At 46.2% G+C, this 27,063-nt stretch overlaps 1 long non-coding RNA gene across 1 annotated transcript in view; it reads left to right on the top strand.

Annotated features, from left to right (window-relative positions):
• LOC137528178 (uncharacterized) overlaps positions 1–27,063 on the top strand; it is a 137,767-nt gene that overhangs the window by 36,115 nt on the left and 74,589 nt on the right. The window contains exon 3 of the long non-coding RNA XR_011023310.1: positions 8,373–8,406. This is a non-coding gene — a long non-coding RNA (uncharacterized lncRNA). The remainder of the gene's footprint in view (positions 1–8,372; positions 8,407–27,063) is intronic.

The raw sequence follows: 27,063 nt of genomic DNA, 5'->3' as shown, positions 1-27,063 counted from the left end.
GACCTTGAGAAGGTCACGGTTACTTCTTCAGTACGGTGCGTAGAAAGAGAGAGAGAGAAAGAGAGTCCTGCCGCAGGAAGCTGCCTGGTACTACCCCGTGTAATACCATTTCTTGGATATCTGTACCGTAAAATTACACTGCAGTCGATGGCAGGCCACGCTATGTATTCAGCAAGGCTTGTGTATATATTTACAGTGGCGAAAAAGCAGGAGGAAATAACAGTGTCTACTGGGGCTGATAGCCCGCCGTCACTGCAGATTCTGATGAATCGGAGTGCAGAGGGTCAGCGAGGAGATGAAAAGCATAAAATAAATGCTATTCCTGTTAAGGGAAGCGTGAACGACGCTTTCTGCCTTTTTTTGGCTGCATTTTCTTTAATACCTCCTGAGAAACGTAATCATTTTCCACATCAGTATTCAGAGTAAAGATAATTTTTAACTGAAGATATCATGGTTTTCAACAAGCGCGTCATAGGCTTTGTTGTTGATAATTCACCTGAAAGTAATTTTTGATTTCTTTTTCATCGCTTGTGGTGTATTACGCAGCGTGTTTTTTTATTATGATCATATGCCACAGGATTCTGTGGGGCTCATTTACAAAAAGCACTACGTAATATGTTGGCGCTTTATAAATACAATAAATAAATAAAATAAATAAAAAGCGGTTTTAGGGCCCATTCACACTTAGGTGATTTGCGGGAGTTCACCACTAAATCGCAGAATCGCAATGTTAACTATGTGGCATTGATCTCACTGCTGTGATCGCCGGCGATTTGCATTCAGCGCTAAATGCAAAACGCGCTACTTGCAGCATTTTTTTGTGTTTTTTGAACGCGATTGCAATGTATTTCAATTGTGAATTTAATCAAAGAACACATAAATGTCCAGTGAAATTGACGTGATTAACGTGAAAAAATCACCTTTTCAAAATGCTAGCGTTAATAATTGCTAGAATTTTGTGATTGCAAGTGTGAATGGGCCCTTGTGATTGCAAGTGTGAATGGGTGAGGTGGGCATACGCTGGTCGATTTTTTCTTTTTCATTGATATCTGGGCAATTCAATAGAACTTGATGGAAATCTATGACGCAAAAGATTTCTGACTGATTGATATCCATTTGAAATTGATCAATTCAGTCGATGGAGCCAGACAGGGCCGGATTTACAACTCAGAGGCCTGTAGGTACATGCATTTGGCAACCTAAACTCTGTCCCTGAAAACGGTCCGCACCCCCAACTAAAAAATATTCTGAACTCTTATCCCTGCCTTATGTCACTAACTGTCCTTAGAATCTTTTACTCTGATCTCATATCATCCTTAGTGACATGAGACAAGGATTAGGGTGTCTTGAGATCAGTGATACGAGGCAGGGATTTCAGCACAAGCGATGTCGTGTACACAGTGAAGCTTACACTCCTCTGCCCATCAGCACACCTCCTCTTGTGTCTTCTCTCCACCGCCAGGTGCTCCTCCCTGCCTCTTCTCTCCTGGTACCAGTGTTATGTCACAACTCAAGCATTAGAGGCCTCTAGTGGTCACATAAGGCCTACAGTGCCATGTTACCGCTAGTGTTTGGCTGAGACAGGGAGGAGCACCCGGAAGACAGAGAAGGCACACGCCGGTGAAGAGGCGTGTAAGCTCCATATAACTGCATCATTAATGGGCACTTCTAATAATAATCCAAACATTTGTATAGCGCTTTTCTCCTGTTGGACTCAAAGCGCTCAATAGCTGCAGTCACTGGGACACGCTCAAGAGGCCACCCTGCAGTGTTAGGAAGTCTTGCCTTGAACTACTTACTGAATAGGTACTGACCCTAGCCAGGATTCAAACCCTGGTCTCTCATGTCAAAGGCTGTGCCCTCAACCAATACATTATCCAGCCACTAGGTGTACCTTTTACTCTGTCCTATGATTGTCCTTTTGCAATTTGAACCTAAAATGCATCTCTAATTAACCTAATAATAATGAACCTTATTATAATAATAACATCCATAAGGGCTGGTTAACACGGGTGACTACTGGTGGCCATTTGAATCTGTGTCCTGCATTGAGATCAATGGGAGTGTTCATCTCAATCTGTTTACCATTGTTTGTCTGAGATTGCGCAAACGTTGGGGTCAACTGAAATTTCGGTGTCCTCCTAGGGACTCAAAGGGCTTGATTCACTAAACCGTGATAACTCATATCACTGCCGTTTTCGCGTGCATTTTCGCGTTTGCGCAATCGCGAATTATCGCATGCAATCGAGAATTTTCACGCGCAATCGTGAACTTCTGTGAGAAAACTATAATGGTTTAGCGTACATTTTGTGTGCAATAATTCGAGATTGCGCTGGGTAATTCGCAATCTCGCTCAAGCACGAAAATGCACGTGAAAACGGCTGTGATATGAGTAAATGTGACAACGTACCAACATGAAACAATGCCAAATGCTTTTCTGCTCAGTTGCAGAAAAGCATTTAGCTTCAGCTAAACGCGTCATCGGCAATTGCCCATAAGAACCAGCCCATTGGCTGCAGCCAAGGCTGAATTTCTGTAAAGGTCACCAAGGCCTGGGACTTGGGCGGCAGCTGGCCAAGGGGCGGCTGGACATTGAAGAGCGATTGCTGCATATGGAAGAAGAAGATGCAAATGGAATTTGTAATATAAGCTGCAAAAGCATTAATCCGGCCTTGCTGCTGGCTCTGTGCATGCATAGTAAGGTGATTCAGTGTTCCGTCACATTAAACATGGATGCTTTCCACTGGTGTGAGCTTCTACATTCCCCAAGTGTTCCGCTTTAAGAAAAAAGATATTAATGGGACAGAATACAGTTTCAAGAAGAAGCGACGGTATTTCAGTGACCACAACCCACGCTTAGCTTACCCCGGCCTGACATGAAATTACAGCCGCTGACATCTCACTATCATGCGCAATAAATAACACTCAGCACATTGGAAATGTCCATATCCCCCGCAGCCAGGCCCGTGATTTACACACTACGCTGCCTTAATTTATTGCTAATCAATTAGTACGTTCTTCAATGTAGATACTGAATCTTTGCCTGCAAAGGCGCCCGGCCCTGATTTAATGCTACAGACTTGCTCCATCAACCCTGCTAATGTATTTTCTGACAGGCCTGTGCACATTTAACATATTTGCATGGATGGTCCTGGTGCGGCAAGGCTGCACACGGCGCTGTGATTGAAAGCAAGAGGCCTGCAGAAGGTATTTAACAAAGACCATGTGTAATAAATAAGGTGGGCTGGTGGAGGCTTCCTCGGCTGGGGTAATGAATTCTCAATGGTCCGCCCTTCAATCAGATATTAAAGGGAGGATTGTATTAGAGGTGGGAAACTTTAGAGGAAGATTTGAAAGTCATCTACGTTATCCTCCTTATCTTTTATCGGGGAGTGATGCCATCTCCACCACTCTGTTGGGGAAATTGTGTCTCTTTCCATGAAAAAAAATGTGTTGTTCTAAAAACCAAAAAAATGTATTGTGTTGTTTTTTGTGTTTACATTATTTGTGGCAGGGTTAGGAACATGGGAGGTGGTAAAGGTTAGGCATCAGGAAGGGGAGTTTGAAGTTTAGGCGTCAAGAAAGGGGGTTTAGGGTCAGTCATGGGGTATTAGGGTTAGGCATCAGGAAGGGGGGTTTTAGGGTTAGGCATCAGGAAGGCTATTGAATATTGAAGTCAATAGCCTCGCTTGGGAAACGATCGTCGTGCCAGTTCATTCGCATTTTACATTTGCGATTTTTGCGTGTTTTTATATCGGTTTATTTTCCCGCATTTTCCCCGCACGACATTTGCAATTACACTATATGTTGCCAAAAAAAAAAATTCAGAATGTGGCAAAATGTATGAGGAAAATTTGATCCCAAAAGCCAACGTAGATCCAGGAATCACAGCCCTCCAAGTGTGTTCCCCCCTAAGTAGTGAGAAACCACTGGATGTTCTAGAGGCTACTCAGATCTTCCGTAAGGCCACCACGTCTATCTGTCAGTGGCGGTGCACAAAGCCTTGCATTGCGGTCTGTAGTGGAAGCCATATAGGCATGTGTGTATGAAGGTTTCTCCATGGTTAGGTGCCTCTTGGCTCCATACACTGTGAGGTATTAGCATGCTCCCTCCGCATTAATGGGGCCTATAGTGCTAAATACCAGGCTAATCTTCATATGTTTACTCAGCTACCTCCATTATAACGCTAATCCCAAGGCATAACATGGAATCTCATTTACCCAGAACTCTCATTAACCTGAAAAACAAGCCCCAGTTCCAGCAATACGGCAGCCTATGTTAACCATTCCAACCATGTCATTAGTCATTACGCCTACGTACCTGAATTTATCGGTGTCCTCTAAAACAATAACGGTGACCTCAGCAGAGCACGCGCAGGAAGCCTTACCGCGTGCCTTAACTCGGCATTTAGATGCAGATAATTATTATAACTGGTCTATGAACCGAGAGTTATAACTGGTTCGACGGAACAGTAATATAAAAATACATGAATATAAATTAATTTAGAGCGGGATTAAACTCTGACATAGCATTAAATAGGAATGTGTTTTCTTCTTTTTATCACCCATACAGTTATATTTTTGTGTGCAAGAATATTGTCCATTTACGAATTCCCAAAGTATAGTTTATCACAGCATGAAAGAGAGGTGTGAGGAAAACGATAAATACCATTGTGAATTGGGCACCAACGAAAAATATTTACAGTGGTAATGACGATAGTAAAATATTGGTAAATGCTACCGATATACCACTACAACTACACCTAACCCTACTCTCATGCAGAACCCTCCCCGCCCCGACACCTAACCTTTAAACACCACTTCCTGACACCTAACCGTAAAACCCCCTTCCTGATACCTAACTCTGAAACCACCTTCCTGACGCCTAACCTTAAAACCCCCATTCCTGAAGCCTAAGCTTAGAACTCCTCTTCCTGACACCTAACCTTAGAAGCCCCCTTCCTGACGCATAACCCTGAGGCTTGTGCGATGCGAATCGCCGCGGTACAAATTCGCATACGTATGCGAATTTCGCATGCGTGTCCATGCAAATTTTTATGCAAATTCGCATGGATGGCGATGCATGTGAATTTAACCTTGGCAGTGCAGGTGTGCTTTTCCATTGTTTCTTTGTGAATTCACATGAAAATTCGCATACTCAAACCTCATGCGAATTTCCTATTAAATACATTGTATGCGATTCGCATAGCGGTATGCGAATTCTGATGGCTCTGCCATGCGAATTTTTTCTGCACAGAAAAACGCAAAGGAATCCTGAGAGGTGGAAACAGTCCCATTCACTTGTATTGCTATGCGAATTTGCATGCGAAAAACGCATGCGAATTCGCGATAGTGGAAATGGGCCCTAAAACTGCCCTTCCTGTTGCCTAACCCTAAAAGCCCCCAACCTGATGCCTAACCCTAACCCCCCCCTTCCCTGACACCTAACCTTAATCCCCCCCCCCCCCCTTTTCCTAATCTTATAATAAAAAAATTTCAAAATGCTCAGTTTCAAAAATGAAAAATTTGTAAATACAAATAAGTTTAACGTTCTAATTTTCAAAAATTAAAAATGTCAATTAGAATGGCCTGGCGCCCGCTATTTATTGGACATCGGCATTTCTGCTTTGGGAGCCCAAAAGCCAATGTTTGCATTAATGCCTATGGGGTGCCCAAATCGTCCATTAGCTACAGGCGCTGAAATTTCCTGCTTCCAGTTTATCTGTTCTGAAAGCTGCCATTGTAATTTACTGCATAGCTGCTGTATCTATGTATTATAATGTACCTAGTGACTGAGCATGTGTCTTCTATGTACACTTTAGCCTGTGTGCAGCTGAAGCACTGCTAGGAAGATTTACTAATTGTGACTGATAAGGAAACATAAGCAAGATAATGTAATCACTTGAGTTCGGATCGAAAGGTCCACACCTATGGCAAGATTTAATCTGTTAAAAAGACAGATGAACGATTGTTCCAGTGGACATTGTGTAACTATGTTTTTACTTTCTTTTTTTTTTTAAAAAGGGTTAAACCATAGTTACAGACAGTTAATGTATGCTGTTGCGCGTACATTTTGAAAGACCATCATGATGGATCAAACTGGATCACTTCGTTTAACGCTCCCTGTGTATACAGATCTTAAAAAGATCTTTCCACGAAAGTCTATTGAACTTTCCCCTGCATCCTTCCTTATTTAATGATACTATTGTAGGCAATATACAGTGGGATGCAAAAGTTTGGGCAATGTTGTTAATTGTCATGATTTTCCTGCATAAATCGTTGGTTGCTACGATAAAAAATGTAAGTTAAATATATCATATAGGAGACACACACACACAGTTATATTTGAGAAGTGAAATGAAGTTTATTGGATTTACAGAAAGTGTGCGCAATAATTGTTTAAACAAAATTAGGCAGGGGCATACATTTGGGCCCCACAAAAAAGAAATGAAATCAATATTTAGTAGATTCTCCTTTTGCAGAAATTACAGCCTCTGAACGCTTCCTGTAGGTTCCAATGAGAGTCTGGATTCTGGTTGAAGGTGTTTTGGACCATTCCTCTTTACAAAACATCTCTAGTTCATTCAGGTTTAATGGCTTCCGAGCATGGACAGCTCTCTTTAACCCACACCACAGATGTTCAATTATATTCAGGTCTGGGGACTGAGATGATCATTGCAGAATGTTATACTTGTTCCTCTGCATGAATGCCTTAGTGGATTTTGAGCAGTTTTTAGGTATTTGTCTTGTTGAAAGATCCAGCCCCAGTGCAGCTTCAGCTTTGTCACTGATTCCTGGACATTGGTCTCCAGAATCTGCTGATACTGAGTGGAATCCATGCGTCCCTCAACTTTGACGAGATTCCCAGTCCCTGCACTGGCCACACAGCCCCTCAGCATGATGGAAGCACCACCATATTTTACTGTAGGTTGCAGGTGTTTTTCTTGAAATGCTGTGTTGTTTTTCCTTCATGCATAATGCCCCTTGTTATGCCCAAATAACTGAATTTTAGTTTCAGCAGCCCACAGCACCTTATTCCAAAATGAAGCTTGCTTATCCAAATGTGCTTTAGTATACCTCAAGCGGCTCTGTTTGTGCTGTGGGCGGAGAAAAGGCTTCCTCTGCATACAGCATCTCCTTGTGTAAAGTGCGCCGAATGGTTGAATGATGCACAGTGACTCCATCTGCAGCAGGATGATGTTGTAGGTCTTTGGTGCTGGTCTGTGGGTTGACTCTGACTGTTCTCACCATTCGTCGCTTCTGTTTATCCAAGATTTTTCTTGGTCTGCCACTTCGAGCCTTAACTTGAAATGAGCATATGGTCTTCCATTTCCTAAATATGTTCCTAACTGTGGAAACAGACAGCTAAAATATATCAGACAGCTTTCTGTAACCTTCCCCTAAACCATGATGGTGAACAATCTTTGACTTCAGGTCATTTGAGAGTTGTTTTGAGACCCCCATGTTGCTATTCTTCAGATAAATGTAAAAGAGGAGGGAAACTTACAATTGATTAAATAATCCTTTTTTATAATTAGATTTACCTGTGTATGTAGGTCAGGGGTCACTGAGCTTACCAAGCCAATTTGAGTTCCAATAATTAGTTCTAAAGATTTTGGAATGAATAAAATGACAACAGTGCCCACATTTATGCACCTGCCCAATTTTATTTAAACAATTATTGCACACTTTCTGTAAATCCAATAAATTTCATTTCACTTCTCAAATATCACTGTGTGTGTCTCCTATATGATATATTTAACTGACATTTTTTTATTGTAACAACCAGCGATTTATACAGGAAAATCTTGATGATTAACAAGGTTGCCCAAACTTTCGCATCCCACTGTACTTGCAGTCTATTGCTTTTGTCCACATAACATCGGTAAAGATCTTTTGTGTAAAGATCGTGGAAACTTTGTTCATCAGCAGTTCCAGCAATCAGGTCTTCTCATGGGTACTTGGCTCAAAGTAAATTTGGCAATTAAAAAAAAATGAAAAATAATAGATACTTACCTTGGGAGTGGAAAGCTTCTTGAGACTAATGAGGTCTCCCATACAGGTCTGCTCTACTGTGCAGGTGCAAATACAAGAGGACTGGCACCGCTGTGCGAGCACTTCCATGCACATAGACATTCTATTTCGCAGCTGAATTATGCCCATTGATGGGGTCCCTGATAATTGGAGGGGCTGTGATAGGCATAGGGCCTTACTCAAAAGAGAGGCCTTCTGGATTAGGAAACTGGGGACTTGTCGTGTAGGTGGTTTGAATCGAGAATATGACCAGTTTTTTGTATATAATGTCACTACTGACATCTTGGGTTGCTTTGTACCTTTAATGATTTTTTGTATTTATTCTCTTTATTCCTATAGGTTCATGCTTTTATGTAATCTGGTAGCGGATCAGGTAGGAGAAGCTCACTGTTTTTCCCATATATTATAGTTTTCTCCTTTTTCTGTTATTTTTTGAGTGACAGTGCTGGCTTATGATTCTAAGATTCACAAAGCGGTGCTAACCTACTTAGCACGTCTAAAGTCTTTAGACATACTAACCAGGGTGCTAAGTAGGTTAGCATCGGATTCCTCAATCAGATCGCCGCAAAGTTTTTCACGCAAAGTTTTACGTGCGCAAAGTCCTATGTGCGCGCTAAGTCCCATAGGCTTTAATGGGCACTTCGCGCGGAGCGCCCTGCGCCCTGTGCAGTGCGCGCGTAAAGCTTTACGCGCATAAAGTTTTGCGCGCGAAAAGCTCGTTTAGACGTGCTAAGGGGGTTTTCACAAGCGTGCTAACAGTAAGCACCGCTTTGTGAATCAAGCCCTATCTGTGTTAATGTGCGACAGATTGGCCGTACTGGCACTTTGAAGCCAGTGCTGACAGTTGGGAGGTTCCAACGCCCCTGCCCCGCCTTGTTTGTAAAGTTTCATTGTGCTGACCTGGCCATCATTGTTCCCGCCTCATAACGTCATCCCGCTCGCACATCTTGCGTTCCAGCTAGAAGGCAATGCATATGAGTGGGTGGTCGTGTTTTTCAATTGACATGCAAGGAAGGAGGCGAGGACGCGTCAGCGTGTTTTACTACATCCGATTGGGCGCCCCCTAGTAAATATTGGGTAACTGGGTGTGCCTGGTCTTATGGAGGATGTGCGGTTAGGGCTATACTTTTACTCTACTATGGCGTGGGGCTGGTAAGCCTTTATGCATATGTCTATTTTGCATATTAGGGAGACAGTCTCCTCTCAGGTCCACTCCAGGGTCCCACCAACAGTGGTGGGTGTATTTAAAAGTGTATGGATTCACGTTTTTAATGGCTATGAGCAGTTTGATAAAGGGTTTTCACCCAAAACAGCAGCCTGTCACTGCTGCCACTGGAATGTAATACAGAGCAATAATACATACAGCGGTGCCAGTCCTCTTGTGTTTGCTGGATTGTGCTCCCAGGAGGCACTGGAGTGGGACTTAGGCACTTTTTGCCTTTTTGGTCGGTGCTCCCTTCCTTCTGTTTTTTGCTACTGTGCAGGTGCAGACGGCTCAAATCTGTACAGTAGAGCGAACCCGATCGGGCCTGCCTATTTACAGTGGAGCGCAAGGGAAAGCGGTTAGGTCTCCTTTCGATAGCGTGTCCGTTTGCGTTGACAGTTTTTTGAGGCATTTTTTTTTCCTTTCCCGGCGCTTGGGTGGGTGACATTTTTGTTAAAGCCGCTCACCAAGCGCTTTTCCCGAACGGTTTTGTAATTTGCTCCCTGGCACAATGAAGTGAACTCTTTGAACCGGAAAATAAATAAATACAATGTACAATCGCACAAAGCGATTTTGTGAGCGTTTTGCGTTTTTCCTACACCTTCCATTAAGGCGGAATCGCCTCAAAAATGGTCCAGGCACCGCTTTGCAGAGAGGATCGGAAAACAAACCGCTCAGATGTGAACTCTCCCATAGAGAATCATTGCACAAGCGCTTTCAGGGCGATTTTGAAAATCGCCCACGCTTAAAAAATCACAAATTGCCTCTAGTGTGAACCAGTCCTGAGTGTGCCTGTGCAGGAGTGGAGACAATCACCAACAAGCAGCCTTTTTGGAGGAGTCAGCACTGGATTCCCTCTGCTATTTAGAATCCAGAGACACCCCCCCCCCCCTCCCTCCCAAGCTATGTACCCCCCAGGGGCACTTTCTATCCCTTTTGGTACACTTCCAAGCTTCCCACTTCATATCCAAGCTTCCCACTGAATAAGAAAGTATTGTTTTTAACTGTTTAAATGCTGTTCTGCTCCCAATTTTTTTTGCTGTAGTAGGTTTCTTGCTGTAAAGAATCTTCTAGAGCAAAGAAGAAACACTGAGCTGCATACCACTATAACATAATCCTGTTACAAAACGGCGGCTGTCATTGCTGACCTATTCTTAAAAAGCGTTACATGTTTGGCCGTCTCTGGCTTTTAGTACTTTCGGAATCAATATTCCTGGTCGTGTGAATCGTGGTGTGGGGGAAGAAGGGGGGGGGGGGATATCCTGTTAATGGAAGACAGCACAAATCAACTGTATTATTTTCACACAATGCACATAAGTCATTGAAACAATATTCTTAGATGCAAATACAAAACCAACAATGAGAATAATTAGAATGTAATCACTTAGTAAGAGATAAATCTGAGGATGATCTTTTGTGCTGACAGAGAATATAAACATGGAGATTATATGTTCAGTCCTAAAAAAAATAATGTGTAGGATAATAATAAGCTCTTTTTTTTCTTATTATAATCATCATCATTATTATTATTATTATTACTACTACTGTGAGTGAAATATTAAGGGTTGTAGAGTAGATTACAAACTTGAGAGAAACAATCAGAAGACGTGCAGAGGGGAGGACCTGCTCCATCAGGCCTAAATTTAAAATAATGAGGATATTAGGAAAATTAAAAAGGTATGAGCTACGAAGTGTCTGTGAATCTACTTGCATGGACAGGGGTCCAGTTAAAAATGGCGCAGGGTGAAAAATGGTGCACCGTTCCGCTGATAAATATATCATGAAACACTACTTTTACTGTAAATAACGTTTTACGATACATTTATCGGCGGAACGGTGCACCATTAAAACATGCAGGAAGGTTAGTCGGTGGCAGGGCCGGTTTAAGCAACAATGGGGCCCCAGGGCAAAATAAACCTGGGGGGCCCCCTCAACAGATACCCCAGAGCAAAAATTGGTATTAAGGGACCTTTTTTGCAGCTGGTATAGTCAGGGTTTGAAGCCCCAATCGGTCGGAGCTCCACATTCCGGCTACCCCAGCCTGCATGGGGGACAAGGGGTTAAAAAGTTTCAGGAGGGGGGACCCCACATAATTTAAACAAAAAAAATGCCCACACTCTAAACATAAAAAAAAAAAAATTGGGAAAATAGTAAAAAAAATTACAGGGACCTTCATACAGCTATATTGCGGCTGTATAGCGATCCCTGGCCAAAGCGCTGCGGCTGCGTATGGATCCCCGTCAGGAAATTTATTGCTCTTTCTTTTGATACATGTAAAATTACACTACCATTAGGTACTAAAAGTGACATTTACCGCATTTAAAAGTTTACTTTTTTCCTTTGAAACTTTAAAATCGATTTTCTCTAAAACTATAAGGTCGATTTGAAATTTTTTTTTTCCTCTTGTGGCCACTGGGGCCCCTACAAGCTCTCGGGCCCTGGGGCAGCTACCTCCTTTGCCTCTATGGTAGCGCCGGCCCTGGTTGGTGGGGAGAAGCAGCGGGACGCTGGTGTTAGGAGGGAGTAGGATTAGGTGGAGGGAGGATGTGTGCATAATACAGGATCTTCTCAAAAAATGTGCATTTTGTGATAAAGTTCATTATTTTCTGTAATGTACTGATAAACATTAGACTTTCATATATTTTAAATTCATTACACACAACTGAAGTAGTTCAAGCCTTTTATTGTTTTTCTTATTTGATGATTTTGGCATACAGCTCATGAAAACTCAAATTTCCTATCTCAAAAAATTAGCATATTTCATCCGACCAATAAAAGAAAAGTGTTTTAAAAACTAAAAAAAGTCAACTTTCAAATAATTATGTTCAGTTATGCACACAATACTTGGTCTGGAATCCTTTTGCAGAAATGACTGCTTCAATGCGGCGTGGCATGGAGGCAATCAGCCTGTGCCACTGCTCAGGTGTTATGGAGGCCCAGGATGCTTCGATAGCGGTCTTAAGCTCATCTAGAGTGTTGGATCTTGCGTCTCTCAACTTTCTCTTCACAATATCCCACAGATTCTCTATGGGGTTCAGGTCAGGAGAGTTGGCAGGCCAATTGAGCACAGTAATACCATGGTCAGTAAACCATTTACCAGTGGTTTTGGCACTGTGAGCAGGTGCCAGGTCATGCTGAAAAATTTAATCTTCATCTCCACAAAGCTTTTCAGCAGATGGAAGCATGAAGTGCTCCAAAATCTCCTGATAGCTAGCTACATTGACCCTGCCCTTGATAAAACACAGTGGACCAACACCAGCAGCTGACATGGCACCCCAGGCCATCACTGACTGTGGGTACTCGACACTGGACTTCAGGCATTTTGGCATTTCTCTCTCCCCAGTCTTCCTCCAGACTCTGGCACCTTTTATTTCCGAATGACATGTAAAAGTTGCTTTCATCTGAAAAAAGTACTTTGGACCACTGAGCAACAGTCTAGTGCTGCTTCTCTGTAGCCCAGGTCAGGCACTTCTGCCGCTGTTTCTGGTTCAAAAGTGGGTTCATGCTTCCATCTGCTGAAATTGTGCAGAGAGCAGAACTCTTTTACTCTCCTTGCCCTTAGTTGTCAGTCTGTCAGGACAGGGGAAAGAAACTTCTCAGTATACAGTATGGGCAGTGTACATGTGATTGCATAGTGATATCATGCAGTATGGACAGAGTACATGTGACTGCATAACGACATCACACAGCATGGACAGTATATATATGACCACACACTCATATTACACAACATGGAAAGTGTACATGTGACATTTGACACAGCATAGACTGTGTACATGTGACCACACACAGATAGCACACTGCAAAGGCAGTGTACATGTAAGTGACTGCATAGTGACATCACACAGCATGAAAAATGTACGTGTGACCGCACACTGATATCACACAGCATGGGCAGCATACATGTAACTGCATAATGACATCTAACAGCATGGACAGTGTATATATATATATATATATATATATATATATATATATATATATATATATATATATATACCCACACACTCATATTACACAGCATGGATAGTGTACATGTGACTGCATCTTGATATCACACAGTATGGACAGTGTACATGTGACCACACAGACACAGGGGTTGATTCACTATAAGAATTGGCGTGTCTTATCAGAGTTAACATGCCTTATCAGAGTAAACAATGCATATCAGAGTTAACATGTCAAGTTTCCTGTCAAGTGATAGGCAGCCTTTTGGGCCAATCAAAGTGCAGGGATAATGTATTTTAAAGTGATTGAACCCGCAGGGGCTCAATGCAGGACTAGTGGAGCTCTTATCATTGCCAATTAGCAGGCATAAGTTCGTAGCGCTCGCTATGCTACTCTGATAAGGCATGTTAACTCTTATAAGGCATGTTAACATGTACATGTGACCACACACTGACATCACACAGCATAGACCGTGTACATGTGACCGCATGCTGACATCACACAGCATAGACCGTGTACATGTGACCGCATGCTGACATCACACAGCATAGACCGTGTACATGTGACCACACACTGACATCACACAGCATAGACCGTGTATATGTGACCACACACTGACATCACACAGCATAGACGGTGTACATGTGACCGCACACTGACATCACACAGCATAGACGTTGTACAGGTGACCGCACACTGACATCACACAGCATAGATGGTGTACATGAGACTGTAAGCAGCACATTGTCCATCTCAGTGAATGAAGCAAGGCACCTCAGACACTGACAGGAAGTGATTGCAGAGAGCAGAGTTGCCATTGCCAGCAGCCCTGTGAGCTGGGAAGGGATGAATTAGACTCAGACCGCAGGCAGCTCTATGTCACTCCGCCAGAGGACAGCGGATGACAGGTGGAGCAGAGGTCTCTGAGCCATATGCTGATGACACTCCATAAAACAAGGAGGAATTGCCAGTTTAGATAGAGCAGATTGTAATGCACTGTGACACAATGAACTTAGCTGCATCAATGTCACATCATCCCCATTGTTGTGAAAAGAGGACACAGATGTTCGCGGCGCACGATACATTTGTCACTCTGCTCCTTCCCCGATTGATCCACCGCTTGCCCTTGAGACTTGATGGTCCCCGGTCCCATCTGAGACCAGGGCGGACTGCAGCATCTCCAGCAGAATATGATCAATGTTTAATCACAAGGCGTGAAAGCTGAGCGTGAGAAGGCTACGACCAGTCCTATTAATCACAGCATTGATTGGAGCGCGCTCGCCATCACCAGGCCGTGACACGGAGTAGGGGAGAGCCAGATGTGCTTCGAAATTGTCACATGGGATTTACCAAGAGGCAGGAAACTGAATTTACTGCAAATTTTCCATCCTGAGAAAGGTTATGAAGGTCAGGAACTTCCTGATTGTTTGTGATCCTGAAAACAAGGTAGCCGCTGCGTAAGATGCACTTACACCTTTGCTGGGTCCGTATAAATAAACTGAAGACTCCATTACATAGTTACATAGTTATTTGGGTTAAAAAAAGACATATGTCCATCGAGTTCAACCAGAGAACAAAGTACAACACCAGCCTGCTCCCTCACATATCCCTGTTGATCCAGAGGAAGGCGGAAAACCCTTACAAGGTACGGTCCAATTAGAATCAGAATCAGAATAACTTTATTTCGCTAAGCATGACTGGGTCATGCCCGGAATTGTTGTTGGCACAATACATACATCAGGCTCAGAGAGAGGATAGAGACATAGATAGCAGCGAGCCGTAAGGAACATCGGTTGGCATGAGTTAGCATTACATTTTGTTGCCTTCCACTATACATTGCATTGCACTATACCGCCCCGCAGCTCGTCGGGGCTTGCATTGATGGGAGTATGTGGAGGGAGTTAAGGAGGCTGACCGCCGAGGGGAAGAAAGTGTTCCGATGTCTCGTGGTCTTTGTGGAGATGGCCCGAAGTCTCCGGCCCAATGGCAGCAGACTGAAGTAGCGTTGGCCTGGGTGAGAGGGATCATTTGCGATCCTCAGAGCCCTGGATTTCTGTCTGTTGTTGTGTAGCAGGTCAAGAGAGGGGAGGGGGCAGCCAACGATCCTCTCCGCTGACCTGATGACCCTCTGAAGTTTGTCCTTGTCACTGGCGGTGGCCCCGGCATACTAGACCAAGATGGAGGAGCAGAGGATTGACTCAATGGTGGCGGTGTAGAAGCTGGTTAGGATTTCTTGCGTCATGCCAAACTTTCTCAGCTGGCGGAGGAAGAAGAGTCTCTGCTGGGCTTTCCGTTGGGTGGCAGTGATGTTGGGCTTCCAGCTTAGATCACTGGAGATCATAGTACCCAGAAGCCGGGCGCATGGCACCCTGGCTACCTCGGTGCCATCAATATAAATAGGGGGCGGGGGGGGGGCAGACTTCCTGAAGTCAATGATAAGCTCCACGGTTTTTGCAGTGTTAAGCACCAGCCTGTTTTCCTTGCTCCAGTTGCAAATACTCTCCACCTGTTGGCGGTACTCCTGGACATTGTCCTTGGTGACAAGGCCAATGATGGTGGTGTCGTCGGCGAACTTGATGACCTTTACAGAGTCGGCCTCCGATCTGCAGTTGTTCGTGTAGAGTGAGAACAGCAGTGGTGACAGGACGCAGCCTTGGGGAGCACCTGTGTTTGTGATTGCTGCTTGTGAGTGGATATCGCCCAGTCTGACGACTTGGGACCTGTTGGTGAGAAAGTCTGTTATCCATAGTAGAAGGCTTGGGTGGGCTCCAAGTGCAGCAAGGTCCCGTTGGAGAATGCGTGGGCAGATGGTATTGAAGGCCGAACTGAAGTCCAGGAGGAGTATTCTAACGTACGTGTCTGGCCTGTCTAGGTGGTCGTTGGTGAGCTCCAAGCATATATTGATCGCATCGTCGGTGGACCTGTTTGCCCTATATGCAAACTGGTAGGGGTCCAGGACGGGTGAGGTGGAGAGCTTGAGGTGGGCTAGGACTGCACGCTCCATGGTTTTCATGATCACGGACGTCAGGGCAACGGGTCTAAAGTTGTTGAGATCGGAGATCCCTTGTTTCTTAGGGACAGGTATGATGGTGGACCTCTTAAAGCATGTGGGGACCTTGCCCTCCTCCAGTGACTTGGTGAAGATGGCGAAGAGGGTGGGAGCAAGTTGCCGACAGCAGGTTTTCAGGCAGGCTGGAGACACTCCATCGGGACCAGAGGCTTTCCTGGCGTTAAGTGGTAAGAGGCGCAGGACCTCAGCTTCGCTCACCACCGAGGGAGAGGGCAGGTGGTTGTTTGCCGGGCACAGAGGTTGGGGTAGCCGGTGCCAAGTTCCCCTCCGCTCCTCCCTGGTTCTCAAACCTGCAGTAGAATCTGCTGAGTTCTTCTACTAGTGTCAGGCTGGGTGTTGCCTGCTGGGGTTGGGGCTTGTAGTTTGTGGCGGCCTTCAGCCCCTTCCATACGGCACGTGAGTTATTTGAGCGCAGGTTGTGTTCCACTCTTTCAGCATACTATTTTTTGGCGGCTCTCATCTCTCGATTGAGGTTGTTTCTCGCCCTTCTGTAGTCCTCTCGGTTGCCGGACTTGTGCGCAGCCTCCTTGCGCCCCCGCAGCTGCCGTAGCTTGTTGGTGAACCACGGCTTGTTGTTCGGGTACAGCTTGAAGGATTTTGTTGGTACACAAGAGTCCTCACAGAAGCTGATGTATGAGGCAACGTTATCTGCCCATTCATCCAAGTTTTGCTTCCAGGGCCTTCCAGTCGGTACATTCAAAGCAGTCTTGTAGTTTCAGTTTTGTCTCGTTCGACCAGACATTGATGGACTTAGTGGTGGGTTTCGCTGAATCCAGGCGTCTCCTGTAGTTGGGGATAAGATGGATGAGACAGTGATCCGAGCTGCCAAGAGCTGCTCGAGGGACTGCTTTGTATGCATCCTTCAGTGCAGTGTAGCAGTGGTCCAGGGTGTTCGGGCCCCCGGTGGGGCAGGCTACATGCTGGTGGTAGCGTGGCAACTCCTGGCACAGGTTGGCCTTGTTGAAGTCGCCTGCGATGATGAACAGTGAGTCCGGGAGGGATGTCTCCCACTGCGAGATTGTCTCGCTTAGGACGAGAAGGGCAGATTTGGTGTCGGCATCGGGGGGATGTATACTCCTGCAAGGACATAGGAGGAAAACTCCCTTGGTGAGTATGGCGGCCTACAGTTGATTAGCAGTAGTTCCAGGTCTGGAGAGCATTTCCTCATGAGTATCGTTGGAGGGGGGCACCATGAGGAGCTGATGTAGAAGCAGATGCCACCCCCTCTCTTTTTCCCAGAGAGGACCGGGTCCCGATCTGCTCGTATGATGCTGAAGCCCGGGAGAAGGAGGGCGCTCTCGGGGATGTCTTCGTGTAGCCATGTTTCTGTGAGGCAGAGGGCTGAGGTGTTACTAATGAGGTCTCTCCTATCGCAGAGGAGGCACAGTTCATCCAACTTGTTTGGGAGTGATTGGGCATTTGCCAGGAGGACAGAGGGGATGGCTGAACGTAGGCCCTTCCTCTCTAGCCTCACGCGGGCACCTGCACGGCATCCTCTCCGCCGCTGGCCTGACCGGAGTCTCAGGGCTGGGTCCAGGACTTGTCTTATGTGGTCCCAGACTAGAGTGGTCAGGAGCCTGGCTTCAGGGGGAGGAGGGCCCGGTGGTTCCCACCCTAGAAGCTGTTCTCTGGTATAAGTGGTGTCTGTGGCGGGGGGCGGTCTGAGTAAGTCTTGGCCGCTGGTGCGCGGGGTGGTGGGACGCCAGCGGGGGGTGGGGGAGCATGGCATTCTGGTGCCACCAGGCTAGTCTCAGCCCCCCCACTAGGCCCAGAGATTGGCAGGCTGGCAAGCAAGAAAAACAGACATAGCCTGGCCTGTGCAAGGGCAGTTCATCACCCGTGCAGTGCAGTGCAAACCATCAGCTGTGCAATGCTAACAGTCCGAGCTGAAGGCAGTGCAAACAGTCCATCACATGCGCCGTGCAATGCAGTCAGTCGCATGAGCAATACAGTCTATAACATGAACAGTGCAATACAGTCCATCAAAAGAGCAGTGCAATACAGACCGTCCTAATACAGTCCATCACAAGAGCGGTTCACTGCAGACCATCACATGAGCAGTGCAATACAGTCCACATGTGAGCAGAGCAATACAGTCCATCACATGAGCAGTGCAATACAGTCCACACGTGAGCAGAGCAATACAGTCCATCACATGAGCAGTGCAATAATTCCCAACACATGAGCAGTGTGATACAGTCCATCCCATGAGCGGTGCAATACGGTGCAACCCCAGTAAAATCGCTGCAGCGACCATCCCGTGAGCAGAGCAGGCAGGCTTGCAGAGAGGCAGAATCTTACCTCTGGTATGTGGGTCAGATGGTTGGGTGCCATATGGGGCTGGGTCCTTCTTGTCCGACTGGGCTCCAAGCGGTGATGGGCGTTGGGGGAGCCAGGAGCGATGGGCCTCCAAGCTGTGATGGGAGGCAGGGGTTGCAGAGGCCTCCAAGCTGTGATGGGTTGCAGGGGAGGCAGAGGCAGCCCAGTTGAGCGACTGTCGCATGCAGGAGCCTCAACCCTGTTGCGGGCCATGTGGGGGGGGGGGCCTAGTAGGCCGGAGCAGGCAGAGCCTGGATCGGCAGACGGCTTCCAGCCTGCGGGCCACGAGGTGGAGGCCCAGTAGGCCAGAGCGGGCAGAAGCCCGGATCGGCAGGCGGCCTCCGGCCTGCAGGCACCCCAGCACACTCCAGGAGCAGAAGGACGGGGGCTCCAGTGCAGAGGACACTCGCCGCGAGCTCCTCCAACGTGGGTGGTCGGGACCCCGCGCGGCCCAGGAGACAGCGCCCCCCGCAAGTCAGCCGGAGATGGGATTGGCGGCAGGGACCGGGACCCAGCGCGCCGCGACTGGGTGGCCGGAGGTGAGTCAGCAGGCAGCGGTGACCGGGGGTCCGGCGGCACGCAGTGGAGTCCGGGGGGATCGGCGGCAGGTAGCGGGCAGCGTGCTCTGCGAGTTGGCCTCGACTACGTGACGTGGTTGTCCTGAGCTGGTCGGGAAGCGGCAGCAGGATCCAGGCAGCAGGGTCCAGGAGACGGGAGCCGCAGCGGGCAGCCGGATCCAGGCTGTGCAGGCACCGCTTGGGAGCCGGAGGTCTGCCCAAAGTGTGGTACAGCTAAGCCGAAGCCTGGTCTTACAGAAAATTAAAATACACTGGAAAAGGCACTAGGAACTAAAACTAGAACTAAACTAAAGTAAAGACACTAGAAGCTAGCTAAAAACTAACTAAAGCAAGAAAAGTGTGGAGCTATGCGCCGTGGCTGCTGATCCCAGCGCCATCTTGATCTTACCCCAAAAGGGAAAAAAATTCCTTCCCGACTCCACATGGCAATCAGATAAAATCCCTGGATCAACACCGCTGGGCAATTAGACACCACCATTAGTTGGGCAATTTCACAATCTGGGATCAGATGACCTATCTGACATATCAGAGGACAGGACGTGATTATTTGAACTCCTTATAAGATTATTCAGACAGATTGCACACAATAGCAAATAGAGGCAATTTTATCTCTATTAGACAATAGTATATGGATGTGGCAGAGATTGGTGCCGCAACATGGCCACCCAATTGAACATTAAGATCTATTTCCGGCCAAATTAATTGAAACGATTGTTTTGGCATGATGAACAAATCTTGTTTATAGGGACTCGATTGGGTGCATGGCGGTAATGACGTTTCAGTCTCCCAATGACTGACGGATCCCCCAAGTGCATGTGTACCCCCGGGCTCATGATGAGGGTTGCAGGCCCATCTGTCATGTTGGCACAAGGAGGCCAGGGGTCACAGAGGCGTGACAGGTGAGCTTGCAACACTCACCATGGCCTGGGGGATGGGGGTGAGGTGTTGGACACATTACACAGGGGAAGCGGGGGCAGGCAGAGGCGGCTGCTCTAGGATGAGTTCCACTAGATTACATGATGAAATGTATGGCTACATTAAGTGCAGAGCGACATCTGTTCTCTATTGGCTGTGAGGAAAGAGGGGGAGGGTTTAGAGGCAGAGCAGAGCATGTCATTCACTTCATCCTATTGGCCATGAAAGGGGGGGTGGGGGGGTGGCAATGATCAAAGGAGGCTGGCTGGGGAGGCAGCATAAAAATTGAGTGGTGCCCTTCAAAGCCAATGGCACTCCAGACAAAGTACTGGAATGTCTTTAGCATTTAACAGACCTGCCTCCGCAAGCCCCTCTTAAGTATTCCTCCTAGGAGCCACCATTGCCTCCTCTTACCCCCCCCCCCCCCTTAAAAGAAAAGTATGAAAGCATAGCACAGGCTGTTCACCTGGTCCAGTGCCCAGTCCATTCATTGGCATCTGCAGCCACCTACTGACACACAACACTGTACAAGCTTCCAAATGTTCCTGCACGCCACATGACGAGCAGAAGCCATAAAGGGTTGTGAGCCAGCGAGTGGCTGCAGACAGCAATGATGAAGAAAATGGACTTGGTGCTGGAGCGGGTAAATAGCCTGTGCTCTACCTCGCCGCTCTGCATGTGGGAGGAGTTTGTCTGTCATTCAGAGGTGGAGACATTTGTATTTTTGAAAGCTGGGGGTAGATATGCTGCACTCAGTTCTTATGTGGAGAAAAGGGTGGATATATACTGGAGGCCCACCACAATTATTTTGCTGGGGGGGCAGATTGCTGATGTAAGTCTGACCGACAAGATACTGTGCACGTGAGTAGGGAGACTGGCTGGTATCTTACTAGTTTGGCAGTTAGACTTAGCAACTGTCAATGCTTTTGAAAACAAAGAAAACCCTGATAACCCCCCTACCCTTCATTAGGAGATGGTCTAGTCTAAAACCTGTCTGTTTTGTCAGATTTTAACTGCTTTAATTTTTTGCTGAAGTGGTCCTTAAAGTAAACCAAAGCTGTAATAAAAGCAAGACTCGATACTTACCCGGGGCTTCCTCCAGCCACATAAGCACATGCTGAGTCCCTCGCTGTCCTCCCGCGGTCTGCCATTCAGCAGTATTCAGCCCCGGTAACAGGCTCAGTCGCATCAGTCATAGTCTTGCATTTATTACAGCTATGGTGCACTTTAAGTAAAAAAAAATGTGTGTGAGTGGTCCAGAGAGCTCCTGTTTAAGTCTTTTTATTATAATGATTAAAAAAATTTACGTTTGTGTAATCGCAAGTGAACACTAATTAGCCTTCCCATTAAGCCTTTTCTTTATACGTAGACCTCGTCTTATTACAGTTAATTAACACCGAATCTGATATTTGCATCTTTCTAGAGAAATGACAAGGAGCTCATGTACGAGTCCATCTGCATATCGAGGATTAGGCTGCGTCACTGTGCCCCCCAGAGGTCATGTTATTAAATAGCGGGCTCTGGCGATCAAACCCCAGCGCACGGCAGCTCACAGCGGCTCGTCCGTAGCTGGCTGAAATAGTGGCTGGTAGTGTTATGGATTTGCTGGGCATACACATGCAGAGATATATTAGGTAATTGAATTTACGCTTTATTTAGCCAATTAACACAGTCCACGTTCACCCGCATGCCCTGTAAGCAGTAAATTAGTAATAATATGTCATTTTCATGGAATTTTTTTTATCTGAAAATGTCACAATACGCTTGTAAGTTCCACATAGCAGTATGAATACTTGTAAGAAAAAATATAGAAAGAAGTGCTCATGAGAAATACTACATATTTAGAGTATAAGACGCTCCGGAATATTAGACACACATATATTTAGAGGGGGAAAAACCAGGGAAACAAATATACTAAACCTGCTGCGTCCGTGTTCCAGGAGTGTCTGGTAGATTCTTTCCTCCAATCATTGGTCTCCTGTGTACCCTTCTGTCCACCATGTGTCCTCCTTTGCCCCTGTGAGTCCCCTTCTATTTCTCCGTATGGTGCTTCGGTCCCCCTGTGTATCCCCTCCTGTTCCCCTGTGTCCCCTCATGTCCCCCTGTGTCCTTCCCTCCTGTTCCATTGTGTATACCCCTGTGTCTCCTCGTGTCCCCCTGTCTGGTCCTCCCCCTCCCGTCCCCTCCGCTCCCCGTGTGCAAAATCAAATAGCGGCAGCGCGGCTCACCTCACCAGCGATTTCTGCGTCAATTGCAGACCTCACCTCTCCTCCGTAGCTCCCCCTAGTGATCGCATCATCAGCAGCAGAAGCCATCACTAGGGGAGCAGCGCTGGAGATGAGAGGTCTGCGCTCGTCGCTGGAATCGCTGGTGAGGTGAGCTGCACTAACACTAATTGATTTTACACGCGGAGAGTGGAGGAGACATGAGGGCAGGTTGGGGGAGGGGCTGAGGACTATACAGGGGAACAAGGCACGGTGTCCCCCACGTTGCGGAGGGTCGGCGATTGTATCGGCGGGCGATCATAAGTCGGGGACTCCCCTGACTTTGGATTATAAGATGCAGGGACGTTTTCTCCCCATTTTGGGGGGAGAAAGTGTGTCTTATATTCAGAAAAACATGGTATGTATATATTTTAGCCCATTAGATTATGGATGTATGAGGTGTGGCCTCCTTCCCCACAAAGTCAGGTGGCTCTTCTGTGAACCTTCGATGAGACGATTACTGACTGTATGTTCCATGTCTCACTGGTAGCCCCCAGTGTCATTTAATTCCCTTTGCTACCATAAATAAGGCATGCAGTTACCCTAACCCCCCCCCCCCCCCTCTACCCTTTAAAGTACCACCACTATTACTCCAACCATCAAAGACAAGTGTGGTAAGCAATCCCCCCTGGACAAATGCAGCTGCTATAATTCCCCTCCCCGACAACAGTGGCCCTATTCCTCCAGATAACAAGTATGGCCACCCCACCAAATTAATACCCCACCATCCCATAAATATGACTAACCCAGCCCTACCCCTTCCTCCCAAAAGCCAACCCTACCATGAGACACCCCCTTCCCTCTCCAATGTAGAGTAGGACAGTGAAGCAGGTCATTGAAGCAGCTCTGTGCTACCCTGCATTGGGGAGGAGTATAGTTACAAACTTATTGCTGGAAGGGCCAGATGAAGCTCATGGATGAGAGGGTTAGAGGGAAAAAAATAGGCCATGTGGCCCACAAGTTTCCTAGCAGCTACAGGGTCTGTTCAGCCGGAGTAGAAGATATGAAGCATGAACTGGAGGCACCATTAAAGTGAACCAGAGACGAAGCACCCTCATGTATTTTACTATATATATCAGTGGGAACATTAGAGAAAACACCTACCCTGCTCTCTGCTTCACCCTTCACTGCTCAGCCTGCTTGTTTTCAGCCCTGAGCATTCAGTCTGGCTTTGCTCAGGAATCATTATAGCTGAGTCTGTCAGCTCTGATGTCTTTTCAAGCCCAAGCCTGCCCCCTCTTTTTTTTTTTTTTTAAGAAAACCTATAACGAAGAAATCCTCCCCTGGGTGGTACTCACCTCTGGTGGGGGAAGCCTCAATAGGATCCGGAGGCTTCCCCCACCCAAGGTGAATACCCCCCCAGGGGAGGATTTCTTCGTTACAGGTTTTCTTTAAAGTGGACCCAAATTAAAAATACAAGATTTCAGAAATAAAATCTATTTTCTAAATTATAATGATAAATAGCAGCCTTTTTTCAGCTGCATGATGACAAATATAAAATATTTTACATTTATTGGAGGAACCCCTCCCTTCCTTTCAAATTGCCGGCATTTTTCCGGCAAACTGGTGGAGTAGATGGTGTCCGGCAATGGAGGTATTGCTAATGGCTGCCCCCAGTATAACCCTAGCTATGAAAAGAGAAGGGTGAAAACCATGCACTGAAATGATCATAGGTTTGAAGGAGTGTTTATTTATCTTTGTATGTGTCAGAGTGGTGTAACTAAATATTTTTAATTAAAAAAATGTTTGGTTTGGGTCCGCTTTAACAAAAAAACATTTTTCAACGGGCATAGCTCCTTCCTCGGCACTAGCAGCTCCTCCCACGACGGCGGCGAAAATCCTTCCAGAACAGCAGCGATGTAAATATTTACCTACCCGGCTCCAGCGCAGACGCAGTATCGGCTCTCCGCACAGATCCTCGTTGGGCCGCTCTACTGCGCAGATGCAAGTCTCCTGCACAGTAGAGCGGGCCCAACAGAGATCGGCTCTTTTTGCCTATCTCCGTGCTGAGAACAGCAACAGCGCCCCCGCTGGAGCCAGACGAGGTAAATAAATCAGCGCTTGTCAGGCTTGTTGAGGGAGGATTCTGGGACTCTTCGGGGAGCCAGCGCTGGATTGCCTGCAGCTACAGTGTTGGGGGAAGCCTCATTGGGACCCCGAGGCTTCCCCCTCCCGAGGTGAGTACCCCCTGGGGGAACTTTTTTTTGTTACAGGTTCTCTTTAATCTATATTTGTTAGTCATAAGAGGTTTTTTAGGAATGATGATTTCATTTTGCACACAGCCCACTAAATAATATGCTTTTCTGATGAACTATGTTTTGCATGGAGTTATACGGCAAAACGGCACACCAGAGCGGCGAAAATACCAGGTATGGTATTTATTTTGTAAAATCTATCGGGGGATATATTTATTTTGTGCAAAGCGTTCATCTCTGGTTTCCTTTAAATGTGGGATTATCCGGTACACTCATGGGCAGTTTATTCAGCAAAGAACCTTTTTTGGTTCACCAAGTATAGCATCTCCTTCCAGCTTGGCCATTCACACCCACGGAGTATAGCCAGATAATCAGCTTAAAATCCAAGCAATGAGCAACTGGCACTCCCTGACCTATCATACGCTATGCTTTCCCTTCCCTCTGGTAAATTGTTTGGCATTGTCCTCCTGTGTCACACTGTGCTGTTATGTATGCTGGTTTGTACTCTGCACCCTCTGTTTACCGAACTGCACTGCCTCATATGCTGGTACTTTCAAAATAAAACATCATTTTCAATAACAACAATTATTGCAAAAACAGGTCAGCAAAGTCAGCCTTCATTTATTTCAGAATGTTCATGCTTTCTCATAGTTTATTTTCTAACTGAACTAAACCATTTTTTAAATAAATGTTTTAAGTGCTAGGTGTAATTGTATTAGGTAATAAAGCAGTTATTATGTATAAAGCAATTAAATCCTCACCCCTATGTGTGGGTTGTATCTCCAACCTTCAGGGGCTAGTTCCTATTTGTCGTAGCGTTTTATGCATGCGGTTTTCCACACTCACAATTCTGCACGTGCAATATTTGTATTTTTTGTACAGACTTATGCACATTTTCTTGCAAATTTTTATACACACTTGCAGAAAAATTGTGGATTGCAATTTTTCTGTGAATATCAAAGAAGTCCATTTACATGGCATTGCATTTAAATAAAATGGTATGAAACTCGTCCTTTCTTCTTTGTTCTAAAACATTCTTTACAGCATAAAACCTTCTAACAGAAAGAAAATTGGTAGCACAACAGCATTCAAACAGTTAAACGCAGCACTTTCTTCTTCAGTGGGAAGTTTAAATCCAAATCTGAAGTTCAGAAAGTGATTGCATTCTCTTGTTTGTTTCCTTATCAGTCACTATTAGTAAATGTTGCTGGCAGTGTTTCAGCTGAACACAAACAGGTACATTATAATACATAAATACAGCAGCTATGCAATAAATTACAATGGCAGCTTTCATAGCAGATAAACTCTACCTTGGGAACTTTTAATTTGTAAATTGGCGACAATACTTGTGCACAAAAGCTAATATGATAACTGTGAGGGTAATAGAAAGTAGCACAACACATTTTTATTGGATGTAATGTCAAAGTTTTATTCCGCTTTAGGCTCAAAATCCCATGCAAACTTTTTGCAAGATGCACATGTTTATGCAAACTTTTTGTGTTTTCATTGCCTTGAAATTAGTAATCGTAATGTCACTACTTCGCTCAATTTTCGCGTCATTTTGTGCCATTTTTAGCAGTTAATCACAAAGTAGTGTGACGTGGCATGCAGGAATCCCAGTGATGTACTTTCTGCTCAGGACCTTGTCGCCACACTTTGGTGCAGAGTCATATGAAGCCTGGTTTCTGTGGTGCGATGTGGTGTTTGCAGGCCCGGATTTACCTCACAGGAGTCTATAGGCACAGATGTCCTGGCACCTTAGATTTCGCCCTCCATGAACCCACAAACCCTTACCAAACTGCACCGCGAGTGTGCTGACTGGCCTAGCTGTCACTTCTCCCTTACTTCCCTTGCCCGTCATAGGTAGCTACAGGTGCCCCTTAGTATTAGGTAGCCAGAAGTACCTTCAATATTAAGTAGCTAGAGGTGTCCCCGACTGAGTGGAGATCTCATCAGTGGAATGCCGAGAACTCTCATTTACACTCTCGTCAGGACTCTGCATAGGGAAGGAAGGAGGCAGGCGCTCAGGGAGGGGAATGAGACGCCTTTTCATCATCAGGCGCCTGTAGGCACGTGCCTACAGTACCTTATGGTAAATCCGGCCCTGGGTGTTTGCAGTCCCCGTATGGGTGACTAAGAGTGTGCCTGGGGGCATTAGTAGGGGTGTGGCTTAAGTGTCCCTCTTTCTTATCTCAAAAAGTTGGGATATCCTATTACACCAGCAAAACCGTTACATAATCTATCCAGGGCCGGTTCTAGCTGCAATGGCCCCTTTCCAACCAAATCACACCCAGGGCCCCTGAGACTGCTGCCAGACCCAATCCCCCCCTTCTGTCACTCAATATCATTAGGTGTCCATCATGTGTCCCCTAAAAAGCATATTTGGGTTCCCATTATTCACCTTCTCTTCCTATACAGAGTAAACACACAGCATTCCCGCTCTCATGGGTCACCATGGCTGGAGGGGAGGAGGGGTCACCTTGGGGGGGGGGGCCCACAGGCTCTGGGGTCTGGGGCAATGGCCCCCTTTGCCTCTA

This window comes from Hyperolius riggenbachi, chromosome 8, assembly GCF_040937935.1.
Source record: "Hyperolius riggenbachi isolate aHypRig1 chromosome 8, aHypRig1.pri, whole genome shotgun sequence".
Classification (NCBI taxonomy): domain Eukaryota; kingdom Metazoa; phylum Chordata; class Amphibia; order Anura; family Hyperoliidae; genus Hyperolius; species Hyperolius riggenbachi.
This window is presented reverse-complemented; position numbering and strand designations above follow the sequence as displayed.